Here is an 18,427-nt window from a genome sequence, read left to right as displayed (position 1 = left end):
TTCCTAGAGTCCATTGTAAGTGTTCTTGTAATATTTCTAAAGGTAGAGATAGGGTTCGTGTTGTATTGACAAATAACATTATAGAATCTAAATGTTCTATGTACATTTTTCGAATCCTTTAAATTCGTAAACACGAGAGAAAAAAAACTTGAAAGAAAAATTTAAGAAATATTAAAAAAAAAAGAATTGCGGATTAAAAATAAACAACAAATTTCAAAACTATTATTCCGGGTTTCTTTACAAGAGTGGATTTTAAAGTATATAAACAAAAGCGTATATAAACGTGGACTTTAAAGAATAAACGTGGATTTTTAATATTTTTCCAAGGACCAGAAGGATTTTTAAAGAATATTCTTCCAAGGACTAACAACATGGGATTTTTAAAGAATATTTTTGCAAGGACCAACAAAACTGGATTTTTTCCAAGGACCAACAAATGTGGATTTTTAAAAGAATATTTTTCCAAGGGCCAACAAATCTGGATTTTTTCCAAGGACCAACCAACGTGGATTTTTAAAGAATATTTTTCCAATGACCATAAACCTGGGTTTTTGAAGAATATTTTTTCAAGGACCAACAAACGTGGACTTCTAAAGAATATTTTTCCAAGGATAATGAAGGCCATTAGCGTGGATTTTTAAGAATATTTTTCCAAGGATAATGGAGGCCATAAGCGTGGATTTTTAAGAATATTTTTCCAAGGATAATGAAGGCCATAAGCGTTGTTTTTTTAAAGAATATTTTTCCAAGGATAATGAAGGCCATAAGCGTAGATTTTTAAAGAATATTTTGCCAACGATAATGAAGGCCATAAGCGTGGATTTTTAAAGAATATTTTGCCAAAGATAATGAAGGCCATAAGCGTGGATTTTTAAAGAATATTTTGCCAAAGATAATGAAGGCCATAAGCGTGGATTTTTAAAGAATATTTTGCCAAGGATAATGAAGGTAAAATAGTGGATTTTTAAAGAATATTTCTCCAAGGTTAATGAAGGTCAAATAGTGGATTTTTAAAGAATATTTCTCCAAGGATAATGAAGGTCAAATAGTGGATTTTTAAGAATATTTTTCAAAGGATAATCAAAGTTATAGGCGGGATTTTTAAAGAATATTTTTCCAATGCTAATTAAGGCGATTAGCGTGGATTTTTAAAGAATATTTTTCCAAGGATTATGGAAGCCATAAGCGCGGATGTTTAAACAATATTTTTCCAAGAATAATAAAGGCCATAAGCGTGGACATTTAAAGAATATTTTTCAAAGGACAATGAATGCCACAAGCGTGGATTTTTAAAGAATATTTTTTCAAGGACTATTGAGGCCATAAGCGCGGATTTTTAAAGAATATTTTTTCAATGATATTGAAGGCCATAAACGCAGATTTTTGAAGAATATTTTTCCAAGGATAATCAAGGCCATAAACGCAGATTTCTAAAGAATATTTTCCAAGGATAATGAAGGTCAGAAGGGTGGATTTATGAAGGACTATAATCGTGGATTTTTAAAGGATTATTGAGGCTTTGTGTTGGACTATAATAATGGACTTAAGAAGGACTATAATCGTGGACTTCGACAAACTATCGACTCCTTAATAGAGAATTTATGAAGGATTATATCCCTGGATTTCTGAACGGATATAATTCGTTATTTGTGAAGGACTTACATGAAGAACTATAATCGTATTTTTATACCCTACAACACTATGTGTTGGGGGTATTATAAGTTTGATTGGGCCAAAAATTATGTAACACCTCGAAATATTGGTTTCCCACATAGGAAAGTATATATGGATCTTCCTAGCTCGCCGAGCTGAGTCGATCTAGCTATGTATGTCCGTCTGTCCGTCTGTCCGTCTGTCCATGTTAATTTGTAATCACTCTACAGGTCGCAATTATGGCCCGATCTTCACGAAATTTAGAATGTAGGTGGGGCTTGGACCAGAATAGAACCCTATTGCTTTTGGAGATGATCGCCAAATGTTTAGGAGTTGAAATTGACCAAATACTGAAAAAATGTCGGATTTTGCAGTAGCTATACAGGTCGCAATTATAGACCAATCGACGACGAAATTTCGCATGTAGATAGACTTTAGTGCGGGGAAGAAGCCTACTAATTTGGGTGGTCATCGGATAATATTTAGCGGGTAAAATAGACCATATCTTTCGTGTTGAATTTTTCATTAAACCGTGAATATTTTAAATGCCGGCGAAATCACAAAGCAATCAAAAGGTTACATCTGATCTTTACATTGATGTTAACATCCTTCAAATCGGATATATAGCAAAATATGTGCGATATATATGTCTATCAAAGGGGATATGCTTGAAAAATCTCTTATATGTCGAGAACGGCTGAACTGATTTTGACAGTTCTCATTAATTCAGAATGGCCTCTTGGCAGGAAAGAAAAAATGTCTTAAAAAATCGCATAAAAATATCTCTCTAAAGATGAAAATATTGATTTTGTAAAATTTTCTCATATTTTTTCAATTTTGTCATATTTTTGGCATATTTTCATTTTGAATTAAACATTTGGTAATATTTCTACAGCTAACAAAACTAAGTAGTTAGGATATCAGGATATCATATACAGATCTCATTAATGGCCCGATCCTTACGAAATTTTGCATGGGGATAAGATGAGGGTCAGAATAGAAGTCTACTCTTTTTGGAGATGATCGCCATATATTTAGGGGTTAAAATGGACCAAAAACTGCAAAATTGTCGGCAGGTCGTAGTTATCGCCCGATCCTCACGCACATTTGAATGGGGGTTACCGCACATTGCAAAAGCCAAGCAGTTTTGGATGGCCATCCAAAAACATTCAATGTGTGAAGGAGTTTGCCAACTTTTGTAGACAAAATATGAAAATGTCCATTCCATTTCGTTGAAGAATATCAATGTATGTATGTATGTATCTCATATAGATGCGTTACAGTCAAAAACCAATAATAAATGTTAATCTTTTGCCACTTCTGAGAGATTATAGGTCTTTGGGAAATATTGGTCCTAGATCTAGGAAAACCATTTAAGTGCAACATCTACCAATAAATTGGAAATTAGCAAATTAATTTAAGTTGCTATTTTTCGAAAATTAGAGAACGAATCCTGATGGTTTTCTTTTATTATTTGTCACAATATCTTGTGGAATTCTTTCGAGTATCTCGCCTATATAAACTGTTTATTGTAGTGTTGTAGGGTATTCAACGGTCGGCCCCGCTTGACTGTAGCCTTTGCTTACTTGTTATGAAGGATTTTGAGGCTTTATACGAGGTTTTATGAAGGGCTTTTGTGTCTTAATTCAAAAATTTATGAAGAACTATAATCGTAAATTTTTGAAAGTTTATCAAGAGTGAATTTCAGTATTTATGAAGGTGTACAATAGTCGACTTGAGAAGATCGTAGGTTTTTTTTTTTTTTTTTTTTTTTGAAATACTATCGAGGACCTATGAGGAACCATAAAATGTATATAGTCCATTCGTGAATCCTTGAAGGACTATCGGGGAGGCATTCCAGGATTTATTAAGAACTTTTATGGTTGGTTTGGGCTGTCAAGGCTGTGTTAATTCCGAGAATTTATAAAGGACTGTAATCTTGGATTTATTAGGGACTACAGGCAAGAATATAGAAAAGAATATCGAGGCGGAATTCCAGGACTTATGAAGAACTATAATCGTCTATCTATGAAGGACTTTCAATAAAAGATTTGTGAAGGACTATAATCTTATAACTTGGAATGAATAAAATCAGGGATTTATAAAAAAACTACTAAAGTGGTATTTGAGGATATATGATGGACTATAGATTTCTAAAGGACTATAGCAGTGGATTTATGGAAGACATTTATCGTCCATTCGATTATGAAGGATTATAGACGCGGGTTTCTGAAGGACTAAACACTGACTGATGGACTATTATCGTAGATTTGTGAAAGAGTATATAATTATTTGTTAATCAACTACTATTAAGTGTATAATCTAGAACATATAGTCACAATTGAGGTCATTATTGTATATTGCTCTACAGCTATAGCGACTATAATCGTTGATTCATGAGAAACAATTGTAAGTATAATCAGTACTATCAAGGTGAAGTACGTGCATTTAGCTGTAAATAATATTATTCATAATTTTAGAACGGTAATTGATAATACCGTAGTATTTTTTTTTTTTTTTTTTTTTGTTGCAAAATAGTCAGGCTTAGATTTTTTTTAGTGTTGTTTTTTCAAAACCTTTCAAGATTTCGCTAAAGATTGCCACCAAAAGTTTCTAAACAAAGCGATATACATTCACAAACTGACACTCTCTTCTTGGCCTCCTAGAAAGTCCAAAAAAGTCCTAACAAGGCCTTATCATTTCTCAGCAGACAAGTCATAATTTTATCTCAAAACATCATAACAAAAGGTGTATCCCCCTTGACGGTTATCTCAAAATGCTGTCTTCTAATTCAAAATTAAGTTCCACAGCTACAAAACAATACTGTGAACATAACTTTTACTATAAAAATACAAATAAATAACTTTTCTTAGACTTAAACTTTCTATTTGAATACTTTAGTTAAACAATTATAGAACCCCCCACCACCATCATCACAATCAACGATGGCTACACAATGTTAAAACGAACCTCCCTCAGCTTGAGTAGAGGGTTTTCTTTTCGATTTTTGCTGGAACAGCAACACGTTGGGTAAATATTTATTTAACCAAATAGAAAAATAGAAGTTTTTCATTATCCACACCTGGAAAAATATTGTAGCCATGGTAAGTTGCCTTTATATCACGCTCCCCTTTTTGGTGCCATGACTGAAATGTAAGTCATTTGTTTAAATTTGTTTAGTTTAAGGTATCCTCTCTGTTCGAAAAAAGGCAGATGAATGACTTAGAGTGAGGGATTTGAGGAGTTGGAACTACTTTAGAGTTGCTGCCATTGTTGGTGGTGATGCTCTGCGATATTGTAAAAAATAAGCAGTTTCAATTTAAATAATGTTATCATGGTCCGTCTGACTATTGCCAAGCTCATTTCTTACGTGAAAGTTGATGCAGTTTTATATAAATTACTCCGGTCTATGGTAATTCCGGAAGAGTTGAAGAACATAAAATCGGTTACAACAAGTCGTGTAGCCGACCATGAGATAACCTATACAATAAATATTTATTTAAAATGAATTAAATTTTTAGGGAGAATATAATCATTGATTTAGTAAGGACTATTGGGGCTATAATTTTATCTTCTTCGAAGCATTTTGTGGAAGATTTTTTTCTTTTTTTTCTTATTTTTCTATTTTTTTTTTAAGACCTTTAAGCTATACTATTAAAGTAGACTAATAATATAATCGTATATTATTATCTAAACTATATTATGATAATGACAAATTCGTATCGGATTCTTACTTGCAATTTTCTAAAGACAGAGTTTTTATTCATGGATATTGAAAGACAGGTTTGTAAAACATTATAATATGAGATTTAGTAAAGGCTTAATTTTGAATTAATCAAGAAATATTGAGGCTTCATTCGAAGATTTAGGAAAGTATTATAATCGTTAATTTTTAAAGGACTATTGAGGCTTAGCTAGAGGATTTGTTTAGGACTATAATAAAGGACATAAGAAGGCCTATAATAATGGACTTTGACAAACTATCGACTTTATCGATTTTATGAAGGATTATAACCCTGAATTTCTGAACGGATATAATTCAGGATTTGTGAAGGACTTATATTTTAATTTATGAAGAACTGTAATCGTTTATTTATGACGGATTTTGAGAATTTATTCGAAGATTTATGAAGGTCTTTTGTGTCTTAATTCGTAAATATATGAAGGACTATAGTTATAAATTTATAAAAGTCTATCAAGGGTGAATTTCAGTATATAGTAAGGTGTGCAATAGTCGATTTGAGTATGTCGTAGGTTTTTTAAGGACTATAGCCTGGAATACATGAAGGACTCTATATGAGGATTCATGAAGGGCTATCGAGGACTTATGAGGAACCATAAAATTTATATAGTCCATTCATGAATCCTTGAAGGACTATCGGGGATCCATTCCAGGATTTATGAAGAACTTTTATGGTTGGTTTGTGGTTTTAAGAAGGACTATCAAGGTTGTGTTAATTCCGAGAATTTATAAAGCAGTGTAATAGTGGATTTATTAGGGACTATAGGCAAGAATTTAGGAAAGAATATCGAGGTTGTGTTCCAGGACTTATGAGGGACTATAATCGTCGATTTATAAAGGTCTTTCAATAAAAGATTTATGAAGGACTAGAATCATAGAATTTGAAATGAATAAAATCAGGGATTTATGAAAAACTATTGAGGTGGTATTTGAGGATATATGTAGGACTATAGATTTCTAAAGGACTATAGCAGTGGATTTATGGAAGACGACTATCGTCCATCCGATTATAGAGGACTATAGACGCGGTGTTTTGAAGAACTATCGAAACGGTTTTCGGTGATTTATGATGGACTATTATCGTAGATTTATGAAAGACTTTAGCTGTGGATTTCTGAGGGATTATCGAGGCTGTATTTTTGGATCTATGAAGGTCTACATTTGTTGTTTTATAAAAGGAAACAATCGGGGATTTATGAGGGACTATATTCTACTGCATTCAAACAACAAAGGAATACAATCTTGGGTTAATGAACGACTATATCCGTGGATTTGTGAAGCAATATCTACGTTTTATTCTAGGATTTATGAGGGCTTTAATCGTGAATATATGACGGAATTTCGAGACTCTACTCGAAGATTAATAAAGGACTTTAATCATAGATTTATAATGGACTACATCCGTGAATTTATACAAAGGTATATGAAGGACTACAATCGTAGAATTACTAAGGACTGCAATCATGGATTTATAAGTCCATAGCGTGGACTTATATATTTTTGGAAATTTTTCCAAGGAGTGTAAATGCCATAATAGAGGATATTTTACGAATATTTGCTTAAGAAGTGTGGATTTTTGAAAACTATTTTTTTCCAAAGACTGTGACACAATAAGCCTGATTTTTATACCATAGAACACTATGTGTTGGGGGTAATATAAGTTTGATTGGGCCAAAAATTATGTAACTCCTCGAAATATTGGTTTCCCTCATAGGAAAATATATATCTGTCCGTCCGTCCGTCTGTCCATGTTAATTTGTAATCAAAGTACAGGTCGCAATTATGGCCCGATCTTCACGAAATTGAAAATGGAGGTGGGGATTGGGTCAGAATAGAAGCCTATTGTTTTAGGAGATGATCGTATAATATTTAGTGGTTGAAATGGACCAAAATCTGAAAAATTCCCTCATTTCGCAGTTACTCTACAGGCCACAATTATAAAGCAATCAACACGGAATTTTGGATGGAGTTGGAGTTTAGGAATGAGCAGAAGTCTACCAATTTGAACGGCCATCGGACAGTATTTAACGGGTAAAATAACTCATAACTTTTATGTCAACAAATACGACCATCACAGCTATGCTGATAGCCAATATATCGGATATGTAGCGAAATAGCAACAATCTATATGTAAATAAAATGTATGTTAGTTATTCCGCTTATAAGTCAAGAACCGCTGGACGGATTTTGACAATTTTCACTAATTTGCAATGGGCTCTTGCCAGAAATGGGTAGAATCTAAAAAAATCGCGTAGAAATCTGCCAACAAAAAAGTTGACATTTTTTGTTACATTTTTTCAATTATTGTCATATTTTTTTATCGAATGCTATATTTTCAATTTGACCTACAATTTTGAATTGTACGTTTTCAAAATTTTTTCTGCACCCTGCAACACTATGTTTCGAGGGTATTATATACAGGTCACAACTATCGTCTGATCCTAACGAAATTTGGCACAGGGAAAGGGTTAGGTTCAGAAATAAAGCCTATTGTTTTTGAAGATGTACAAAAAAATGAAAATTTTCCTGACTTTGCAGACGATATAATAGTCACAATTTGAAACCAGTCGAAACGGAATTTTGCATGAGGAGAGGTTAAGAACAGGGAAGACCCCGAGCATTTTGGATGATCATTGGATTATACACCTAAGTCTGTTTTTACACGGTAGATTGGTTCCAGAAGAAGCCGTGTAAAAAAGACATTGATCTTATACAAAAATGGGTGATTTGTTCCTAATCTCTAAAACCTATTAAAAGTAGTGAAAAACATGAATTTTTATTTTTTTCTTTACCAAACACGTCTTATTGCATTAACAGTTCACAAAATATTAACACGTTTCAATTGCTCTGACCAGTAAATTTTATTGTATGCACATAGTGCTATACACATTTGCTTTGACCAGTAAAAATTGTTTGTACGCGCTAAAGGGGAATTCACTTAAATCTTTAAGCTAGTGTTCGCAAACTATCGATACTATCGATGGTTTCAGACTTTTTTCTTTCATAAATACTTTTTGTGATATGAACATACTTCGCAAAAATTAAATTTGACAAAAAAATTTAAGTACATAAAATTTCAAATTGTGCTAAATGGAATAAAATCGTGTAAATAAATTAAAAGTATTCAATTTTCAAACAGTGTTATATCAAAACCGTGTACAAAAAGACCGTGTAAAAACAGACTTAGGTGTATTTAATTGTAAAATGGACTACAATTTTCCTGTGAATTTTTTTTGAATACCTGACAACACGACGAAATCTTTCAATATGTATTTGGTCATAAGGGGGCTTCTAAATTATTGTAGTGTTGTAGGGTATCACAAGGTCGGCCCCGCACGACTATAGCCTTTGCTTACTTGTTAATGATATTTTGCAGGGAATTATTTTTATACCCTACAACACTATGTGTTGGGGGTATTATAAGTTTGATTGGGCAAAAGTTATGTAACACCACGAAATATTTATTTCCCACATAGGAAAGTATATATGGATCTTCCTAGCTCGCCGAGCTGAGTCGATCTAGCTATGTATGTCCGTCCGTCCGTCTGTCCATGTTAATTTGTAATCACTCTACAGGTCGCAATTATGGTCCGATCTTCACGAAATTTAAAATGGAGGTGGGACTAGGGTCAGAATAGAACCCTATTTCTTTTGGTGATGATCGCATAATATTTAGGGGTTGAAATGGACCAAAAACTGAAAAATTCCTGATTTTGCACTTGCTCTACAGGTCGCAATTATAGACCAATCGACGCGGAATTCGCATGTAGCTAGAGTTTGGGGCTGGCAAGAAGCCTACCCATTTGGGTGGTCATCGGATTGTATTTAGCGGGTAAAATAGACCATATCTTTTTTGTTGAAAAAATTCAAAATTTTTCATTAAACCGCGAATATTTTAAATCCCAGCGAAATCACAAAGCCATACACACACATCATTTGACAAGCCATAAAATAAAAGATAACAAAATTAAACTTGACTAGGCAACAGATGTAAATATTTATTCATTGAAAGTTGTAAATGAGTATCAGAAAAAGTTTCCATTTAATTTTTTGTTTTAATTGCTTTGTTGTTTTATGCTGACAGAATGAATAGATGAATGACTCACCTAGAGTGGGTTGTTCAGGGAAAATCGAATAAAAGTGGTCATTAAATTTCAATGGAAGGGTGTAATCTAATGTTTGGTAAGTCTAAGTTAAGTGAAGGAATTATCAACATTTATTTGCTATTTTTTGTGTGTGTTTATATTCTAGTAGAATTAAATAATATAAAAAAATATAATTTTAGCGAATACATCGCTCAGATATTATTTATGAAATTAATTTTGAGGATTACTAAGATAATTAGTGTAACAAAAGAACCTTGGGAAAGTCCAGAATAATAAAGCATTCAATTGTAATACATACCTTTTTAATCATAGAGGAACTGCCTGATTTGGTTATATTTGATATCCTGAAATGAAAAAAAATATATTTTATTAATTTATTATCAGAAATTAATAACTGACATCAATAATGTGATGAATTATATATATATTTTTATAAAGAAGTAGTGAAATGGACGAAATGGCTAGAGCTAGAATCAGGAAATTTTGCGGGAGCGCTTAGGCGTGTTAAAAAATGAATTTTTGGAAATTGGTACACAAGGGGTACAAAAGTAATAAAAATTGAATACATGGTATTGGACAAGAGGAATGAGCTAGAATTCTAAAATTTGGAATGAGATTCACTGACGGAGTGCAGGATAGCTGCATCAAACGGTTTTTAGAAATTCGAGCTTTAAGGTTTTGTAAAGTTTTAAAATGGTACTAAACTTCTAATATGATACCATTTGATATTAAGATATTAAAACTTGAAATTTGGTAGGAGAATCAGTGCAGGATATATAGAAATTTTGATATATAAAAGCGGTTGATATCAAATTGGAACGGTTTGGTTTAGGATGAGCGCATGAATCTGGAATTTTGAACTTTTGTTTTTGGGTCCCTGTTGGCGGTAGGTTTGTAAAAATTAGATGTTTTTTTTTTTTCAACAAGTGCACGAAAAGTACGAAATGATACAATATTTGATACAATTCGGTATTGGGTGAAAATAAATTGCTTGTAATCTGAAATTTGTTATTAGGTTCGTGTAGCATTGGCATATGGAGGTTGAACGAAAAGTATTAAATGGTACTATTTTTTTGGGCATTAGGTGAAGGGATCTGGATAAAATTCTGAAATTAGATATTTAGATTAGTGATGGTATCGGTGTTTGAGATTTGGCAGTGGTTTGAAAATGCGTTCTATATTTGTACAAAAAGTACTAAATGGTACTGAATTTAGTACTGGATAAAGGGATAAAGTTGAAATCCCCAATTTTGATATTAATGTCTCTGTATGTATCAGAAAGGAGGTGGTTTTGGAAATGAATATTAAAATCTATCGAGTCTTTATTCGAAAGAAGGACTATTGAAGTTATGATCGCTGATTTTTCATTTATTTTTTATGACAATAATGGATTTGAACTATTGGTGCTATAATCGCTGTTCAATTTTTATACCCTACAACACAATGTGTTGGGGGTATTATAAATTTGATTGGGCCAAAAACTATGTAACACCTCGAAATATTGGTTTTCCACATAGGAAAGTATTTATGGATATTCCTATCTCTCCGAGCTGAGTCGATCTAGCTATTTATGTCCGTCCGTCCATCTGTCCATCTGTCAATGTTAATTTGTAATAAAGCTAAAGTCGCAATTATGGCCGAAATTGAAAATTGATTGGGTTAGGGTCAGAATAGAACCCTATTGCTTTTGGAGATGATCGCATAATATTTAGGGGTTGAAATGGACCAAAAACTGAAAAATTTCCTGATTTTGCAGTTTCTCTACAGGTCGCAATTGTAGACTAATTAAAGCGAAAGCATGGGGCTAGAGCTTAGGGCTGGGCAGAAGTTCTCCAATTTTGATGGTCATCGGATAATATTTAGTGGGTGAAATAGACCATAACATTTATGTTAAATAAAAGTCAAATTTTCCATTAAACCGCGAATATTTTCAATCCCGGCGAAATCACAAATAGACGAACAGGTCAATTCTGACCGTTACGTAGATGCCGATAGTAAATATATCGGATATATATATTGCAAAATATATACAAGGATATATACAAGGAAAGGAATGTTAGCTAAAATGTTTATATCTCAAGAATCAAGCAGGACAGGATTTTGAAGTTTTGTTGTGACATTTTTTTTATTTTCTCATATTTTTTATTGCATGCGATTTTTTCAATTTGACTTAAAATATTGAAGTGTATATTTTGTAATATTTTTTTCAACTTACAACACAAGTTGGGGTTGTTATATACAGATTGCAATTATCGTCCGATCCTCACGAAAATTGTCACAAGGGTAGGGTTAGGCTCAGAAGGGCTAGGTCTCTTGTTTTCAAAGATGTCCGCAATATAAAAAATTCCAGATCACACAATGGAAGCCAATCGACTCGCCTGAGAAGAGAGTTAACGACAGGGAAGAATTCTAAAATTTTGGATGACCATTGGATTATATTTAGCTGTAAAATGGACCACAACAACTAAAAGCACGACGGAGTGCGTAAATATTGGGAAATCTCCCTGTTCAAAATGCTAAGAGTAATATCTGGGCAGTCCTCCGTGACATGATTTCAAAAGCGAAATCTTCCAAAATGGATATGGGGATAAGTGGGCTTCTGACATATTGTAGTGTTGTAGGGTATCACGTGGTCGGCCCCGCACGGCTACAGCCCTTGTAACTCTGGCTTCTAACTTGGTGAAAAAAAGCTGGATTCAATGTGTATTAAACGTTCAATATTAATAATCTCTTATTTCCCACCACAATCAAACTTACCCATTCAATTCGGTTAATAAAACGTTTCCCTTTTTCATAATTTAATCATCCTTTTGACAATGTATTGATAGAAAGATACATCAGCAGTCTTCTTCATTCATCTTTCCCCCCTCATTACTAGACAATTTGAAAAATGTCGATATTTTTGGCATTTTCATTGGACATTAAGCATGAAACCTAAGCACTTATGTCTTACTTACTTACTTTCGTTCGGACCACATTTCACTTCATTCATCTCTCCCTTTCTCCTCTTAGCTTAGTTATGGTCATCACGTCATAGAAAATAAATATTTTTTGTACGTTTCAAATCGAACCAACAACACAGACGTACACACACACACACACACACACAAAATCCGAAACGTAACGAAAACTAAATGAAACAGCATATTCAACAGCTGCCAGCAACAATTTATATCCGGTCAAAGTGCAATTCCATTTTTGAAAGTGAAAAAACCCCTTTCGTTTTTTTCAAACTACTATTGTTGTTGGTTTTTTTTTTTGCTCTCTGCTTTTGGTGTAAAATGAACATTTTCAGGGCAAATGAAAATAATATGAAGCTCGAACAGCGGTGGCAGCAGAAAATGAAATGGAAAATGAAAAAAGAAAACAGGAAACTTGAATCAGCTCGAAGCGTTCTACTCTAGCAGCTCATCATGAATTCTAAAAACGCATTCAAACATAACACGCCTGGCAAAAATGGGAGATAGAAAAAAAAAAACATAACGGTGAAGATGAAGAAGTGGAAAATATTATTGGATATATTTTAACAGTTGCATCATAACGAAAAAGAGAGAGTGAGAATCACGCACACACACACAAAAACAATCCCTTTGGGATTTGAAGGATATTTTTTGTATCCTTTAGGTAGAAGTTCATATAGATTATGATGAGCCATGTCGATGATGTTTTCACTTAGATTCAGTAGTGTGGAAACGGAGTAAGTGAGCGAGTGCTGCGTCAAGAGCACAGTTGAGGTGGCGATGTTATCCAAAACTGTAAATTGAATTTGAAACTTTACAAAATGTGTTACATGTTTTTTTCGTTCGTAGGGATCCTTTTGGTTTTATGTTTTATGGCCACTTCAATTTGTAGCCGATTTTTTCTGTGGATAAATTCTAGGAAATGTAACTTATTTTTGGTCAATTTACTGGGACCTGAATTTCATCAATTTACTAAAACACATCAACCATAATTTGAATTTTGTTAAACAAAAACCCTAGATTATGGTTGACTCTTATAAAAAAGAGAACCTGAAAGGAGGCTCAAAAGATGGGAGAAATGGGAGACTCAATTTGGGGGGTCGATTGGGGGTCGCCTCTATAAAAAGCTGAAGATTTGGGGCTAAAAATACATGAAGCACTTTCTATAAAAGGAGTCGGATGAGGACTCCATAGACGCTCTAAAAACGAGCTGAAGTATGTCTTTACGGCCGTCTCCATAGATAAGATGAAGGCTCAGGCTAAATCTCATTACTGGAGCGGAAGTCTACGACTTAAGAGACAGGCTCTTTGTAGAAGAGGTAAAACGAACGGGGTCTGCTTGACAACAGAGAGGAGTCTCTGGTCACTATATACGGGATCTGGAGACAAAATCTTTCTAAGGACGAGCTTTAAAAGAGGAAAGTCTTTCGAATTTTCAAAATCAGCGGAATTTCAATAGATGAGAGAGCTTTACTCTATAGGTGAAATCTGGTAGCAGAGTCTCTGAACAGAGATGGAGAGAATTCTCTATAGACAAGCTGTCGAGACGGGGTCTTTAAATACGAGCTCTGGAGGCGAAGTTTTTTATATATGAAGAACCTCTGGAGACGGAGTCTCCAAAGACAAGTTCTGGGGGGGGATCTATAGCGAGACGATGTCTCTATTGATAAACTCTTGAGCCAAATTCTCTGTAGACATTGGGGCAGAGTTTCGCTAGACGTTCTTGTAATCCGGAGTCTCTCTAAGTACAAGCTATGGAAACTGGGTCACAAGAGGCGAACTCTGGTGGTTGATTATCTTAAACCGTATTCTATGTAGACTAGCTAATGAAGAGAATTCCCTCTATGGACTATCTTTGAAAGATGAGGATGAGAGGAGCTATGGAAGCGTAGTCTCTATAGACGGAAACACAGTCTCTTTGTAGACGAATTTAAGGCTGAGTGTCTTTAGATATGGATTAGAAGGTGGAGTCTCTATAGACAAGCTTTGGAGGCGGAGTCTTTCTTATTTTCGGTATAGGGTCACTAGAGGTTACCTCTGGAGGCGAAGTCTCTATAAACGAGCTCAGGATGTGGAGTCGCTATAAACTACCTCTGGTGGCGGAGTCTCTCTAGACGAGCGGAAGGCATAGTCATTCTATGGACGAATTCTTGAGCCAATTTCTCTATAGACAGGCTATTGAGGCAGAATGTCTTTAGACTGGCTTTGGAGGCCTAGTCTCTCTATAGACTAATTCTGGAGAATAGATCACTAGATGCAAGCTCTGGAGGTGAAATACTTTTATATATGAACTTTGAAGGTGGAGCCTTGTTGTAGACGAACTGAAGGCAGAGTGTCTTTAGACTTGCTTTGGAGGTGGAATCTCTTTATAGACAAGTTCTGGAGACGAAATCTGGAGGCGGAATCGCTATAGACTACGTCTGGAGGCAGAGTCCCTTTGTAGCCTAGCTGAAGGCAGAGTCTTCCTACAGACGAAATCTTAAGTCGATTTAATTTTTTATTTCATGGAGTTGAGAAGGAGTCTCTGTCGGGCTTCGGAGGCGGAGTCTTTTTATAGACGGACTAAAGGCAGAGTCTACCTATAGATGAATTATTGATCCGATTTATCTTTTGACGGGCTCTTGAGGCGGAGTCTCTGTGTATTAACTCTGAAGGACGATACATTTAGTCTCTTTAGACTAAGGAGCTATCACTATATACGAGCGACCAGAAAAGCTGTCACTGTAGAGGAAAGAGCAGAACACTGATTCTCTTAAGACGATCTGAAGAGGATTTCTATAGATGAGTTGAAGAACGAGCTCTCTATAGCGGAAGTGCTAGAATCGCTTTATACAAAATGACGGGATTCAAGAAAGCATGCTGAAGGTAATCTTCGTAGACGAGGTTATGCGTTCTCTATAGATGATATCTCAAGGCATGCTATTTGGACGAGCTGGCGAGTCAATAACTTCGAGCAGAAGTTCACCTACAGCCAAGGAAAATCTTTGGAAGCTGACAGAAATGTATGCTTATTCCTAATGAAATTAAAAATGCCTGTTATTTGCTTTTCTTATCCAGTATCTTATCCAGTCATATCTCCACTCTGTGATCCAACCCACTGCATACTTCCATCAAAAATGACTAATGTATATAGTCATTAAAGCTAAAACTTCATTAAGAATATTCCAAGATTTCATTTCATGTCATTCTTCGAAACAACAAAAACTCCACTTTCCACTGGCTGACACCAAATTCATCTTCAACATCACCAGCCTCATCATCGTGGCCAGGAAGAGCAGCAGACATTTATAATTTAACATTTGACCACACAAATGACATTTACAGTTTCCTCACATTTATCCGTTTTCCAATGGCCTCCGTATACCGAATTAGATTAAAACAAAACGGAAAGGAAATGAAAAACGAAAGAAAGAAGAAAAGTCTACAAGTGAGATAGCAAACAATACAGGAAACAAAAACAAAAAAAAAAACACAGAACAAGATAAAATAAAAACCAAAGTATGGAAAAAGAAAAACATGAAAATTCCATTTTCCCCAACAAATGCTTTTGGTCCAACAAATGGCCAACACCAGACCACAATATATTTCATAGATAGCAATCTTTATGGCCAATGAAAATACGGCTAAGCACGAAGGAGAGCCAGGCCAAGAGAAAAACTAATAATAAATGAATGCCTAGCCAAATGGAAATCTAGAACAATAAATAGAGTTAAGTGGCGAATAAAGGAAAGATGCATTTAATAAATGAGAGTACTCTGGACTATCAGACGAATGAAATGCTGTTTTTTTTCTCTTTCGAAATAATTAAAGACATTTGTATTTGTGAGCTTAGGATCTGAGGAGGCATTATGGCTAGGTGTAATTTGAACTTAAATATTTCTTTAAATATTTACATTTCAATAAAATAAATAGAGAAGGAAAAGTATTTGAGAGGAACAACAAGGACGAGTTGAAAGAAGTTGCCATAGAACAGCTGAAGGAAGTTGGTTTAAACAGACTGAAAAAAGTCTCTATGGACGAGCTGAAGGTCCAGGGAGTCTCTATATACGAGCTGAACCGGAGCCGAAGTCTTTATAGACGAGCTGAAGGCCAGGGAGTCTCTATAGACGAGCTGAAGGGCCAGGGAGTCTCTATAGACGAGCTGAAGGGCCAGGGAGTCTCTTCTAGACGAGCTGAAGGGCCAGGGAGTCTCTTCTAGACGAGCTGAAGGGCCAGCTGGTCTCTATAGACGAGCTGAAGGGCCAGCTGGTCTCTATAGACGAGCTGAAGGGCCAGCTGGTCTCTACAGACGAACTGAGGGCCAGGGAGTCTATGCAGACGATCTGAGGGCCAGGGAGTCTCTATAGACGAGCTGCAGGGCCAGCTAGTCTCAATAGGCAAGCTGCAGGGCCCGCTGGTCTCTATAGACAAGGTGCAGGGCCAGGGAGTCTCTATAGGCGAGCTGCAGGGCCAGGGACTCTCTATAGACGAGCTGCAGGGCCAGCTGGTCCCGATAGACGAGCTGCAGGGCCAGCTGCTCCCTATAGACGAGCTGCAGGGCCAGCTGCTCCCTATAGACGAGCTGCAGGGCTAGCTGGTCCCTATAGACGAGCTGCAGGGCCAGCTGCTCCCTATAGACGAGCTGCGGGGCCAGCTGCTCCCTATAGACGAGCTGCAGGGCCAGCTGCTCCCTATAGACGAGCTGCAGGGCCAGCTGGTCCCTATAGACAAGCTGCAGGGCCAGCTGGTCTCTATAGACAAGCTGAAGGGCCAGCTGGTCTCTATAGACGAGCTGAAGGGCCAGCTGGTCTCTACAGACGAACTGAGGGCCAGGGAGTCTATGCAGACGATCTGAGGGCCAGGGAGTCTCTATAGACGAGCTGCAGGGCCAGCTAGTCTCAATAGGCAAGCTGCAGGGCCCGCTGGTCTCTATAGACAAGGTGCAGGGCCAGGGAGTCTCTATAGGCGAGCTGCAGGGCCAGGGACTCTCTATGGACGAGCTGCAGGGCCAGCTGGTCCCTATAGACGAGCTGCAGGACCAGCTGCTCCCTATAGACGAGCTGCAGGGCCAGCTGCTCCCTATAGACGAGCTGCAGGGCTAGCTGGTCCCTATAGACGAGCTGCAGGGCCAGCTGCTCCCTATAGACGAGCTGCGGGGCCAGCTGCTCCCTATAGACGAGCTGCAGGGCCAGCTGCTCCCTATAGACGAGCTGCAGGGCCAGCTGGTCCCTATAGACAAGCTGCAGGGCCAGCTGGTCTCTATAGACAAGCTGCAGGGCCAGCTGGTCTCTATAGACAAGCTGCAGGGCCAGCTGGTCGCTATAGACAAGCTGCAGGGCCAGCTGGTCGCTATAGACAGGCTGCAGGGCCAGCTGGTCGCTATAGACAAGCTGCAGGGCCAGCTGGTCTCTATAGACAAGCTGCAGGGCCAGGGAGTCTCTATAGGCGAGCTGCAGGGCCAGGGACTCTCTACAGACGAGCTGCAGGGCCAGCTGGTCGCTATAGACAAGCTGCAGGGCCAGCTGGTCGCTATAGACAAGCAGCAGGGCCAGCTGGTCTCTATAGACAAGCTGCAGGGCCAGCTGGTCGCTATAGACAAGCAGCAGGGCCAGCTGGTCTCTATAGACAAGCTGCAGGGCCAGCTGGTCGCTATAGACAAGCTGCAGGGCCAGCTGGTCGCTATAGACAAGCTGCAGGGCCAGCTGGTCTCTATAGACGAGCTGAGGGGCCAGCGAGTCTCTATAGACGAGCTGAGGAGCCAGCGAGTCTCTATAGACGAGCTGAGGAGCCAGCGAGTCTCTATAGACGAGCTGAGGAGCCAGCGAGTCTCTATAGACGAGCTTAAGGGCCAGCCAGTCCATATAGACGAGCTTAAGGGCCAGCCAGTCCCTATAGACGAGCTTAAGGACCAGCCAGTCCCTTTAGACGTAGCCATAAAAGGCCACCCTATAGACGCCATGAAAGGCCTCCCCATAGCCGCCATGAAA

General features: G+C 36.9%; 1 long non-coding RNA gene across 1 annotated transcript in view; it reads right to left on the bottom strand.

The window, feature by feature from the left end:
- LOC131803049 (uncharacterized) overlaps positions 1-9,847 on the bottom strand; it is a 236,230-nt gene extending 226,383 nt beyond the window's left edge. Inside the window, exon 1 of the long non-coding RNA XR_009342459.1 lies at positions 9,800-9,847. This is a non-coding gene — a long non-coding RNA (uncharacterized LOC131803049). The remainder of the gene's footprint in view (positions 1-9,799) is intronic.
- Between the last annotated feature and the right edge of the window lie 8,580 nt (positions 9,848-18,427).

Source organism: Musca domestica, unplaced genomic scaffold, assembly GCF_030504385.1.
Source record: "Musca domestica strain aabys unplaced genomic scaffold, Musca_domestica.polishedcontigs.V.1.1 26, whole genome shotgun sequence".
Classification (NCBI taxonomy): domain Eukaryota; kingdom Metazoa; phylum Arthropoda; class Insecta; order Diptera; family Muscidae; genus Musca; species Musca domestica.
This window is presented reverse-complemented; position numbering and strand designations above follow the sequence as displayed.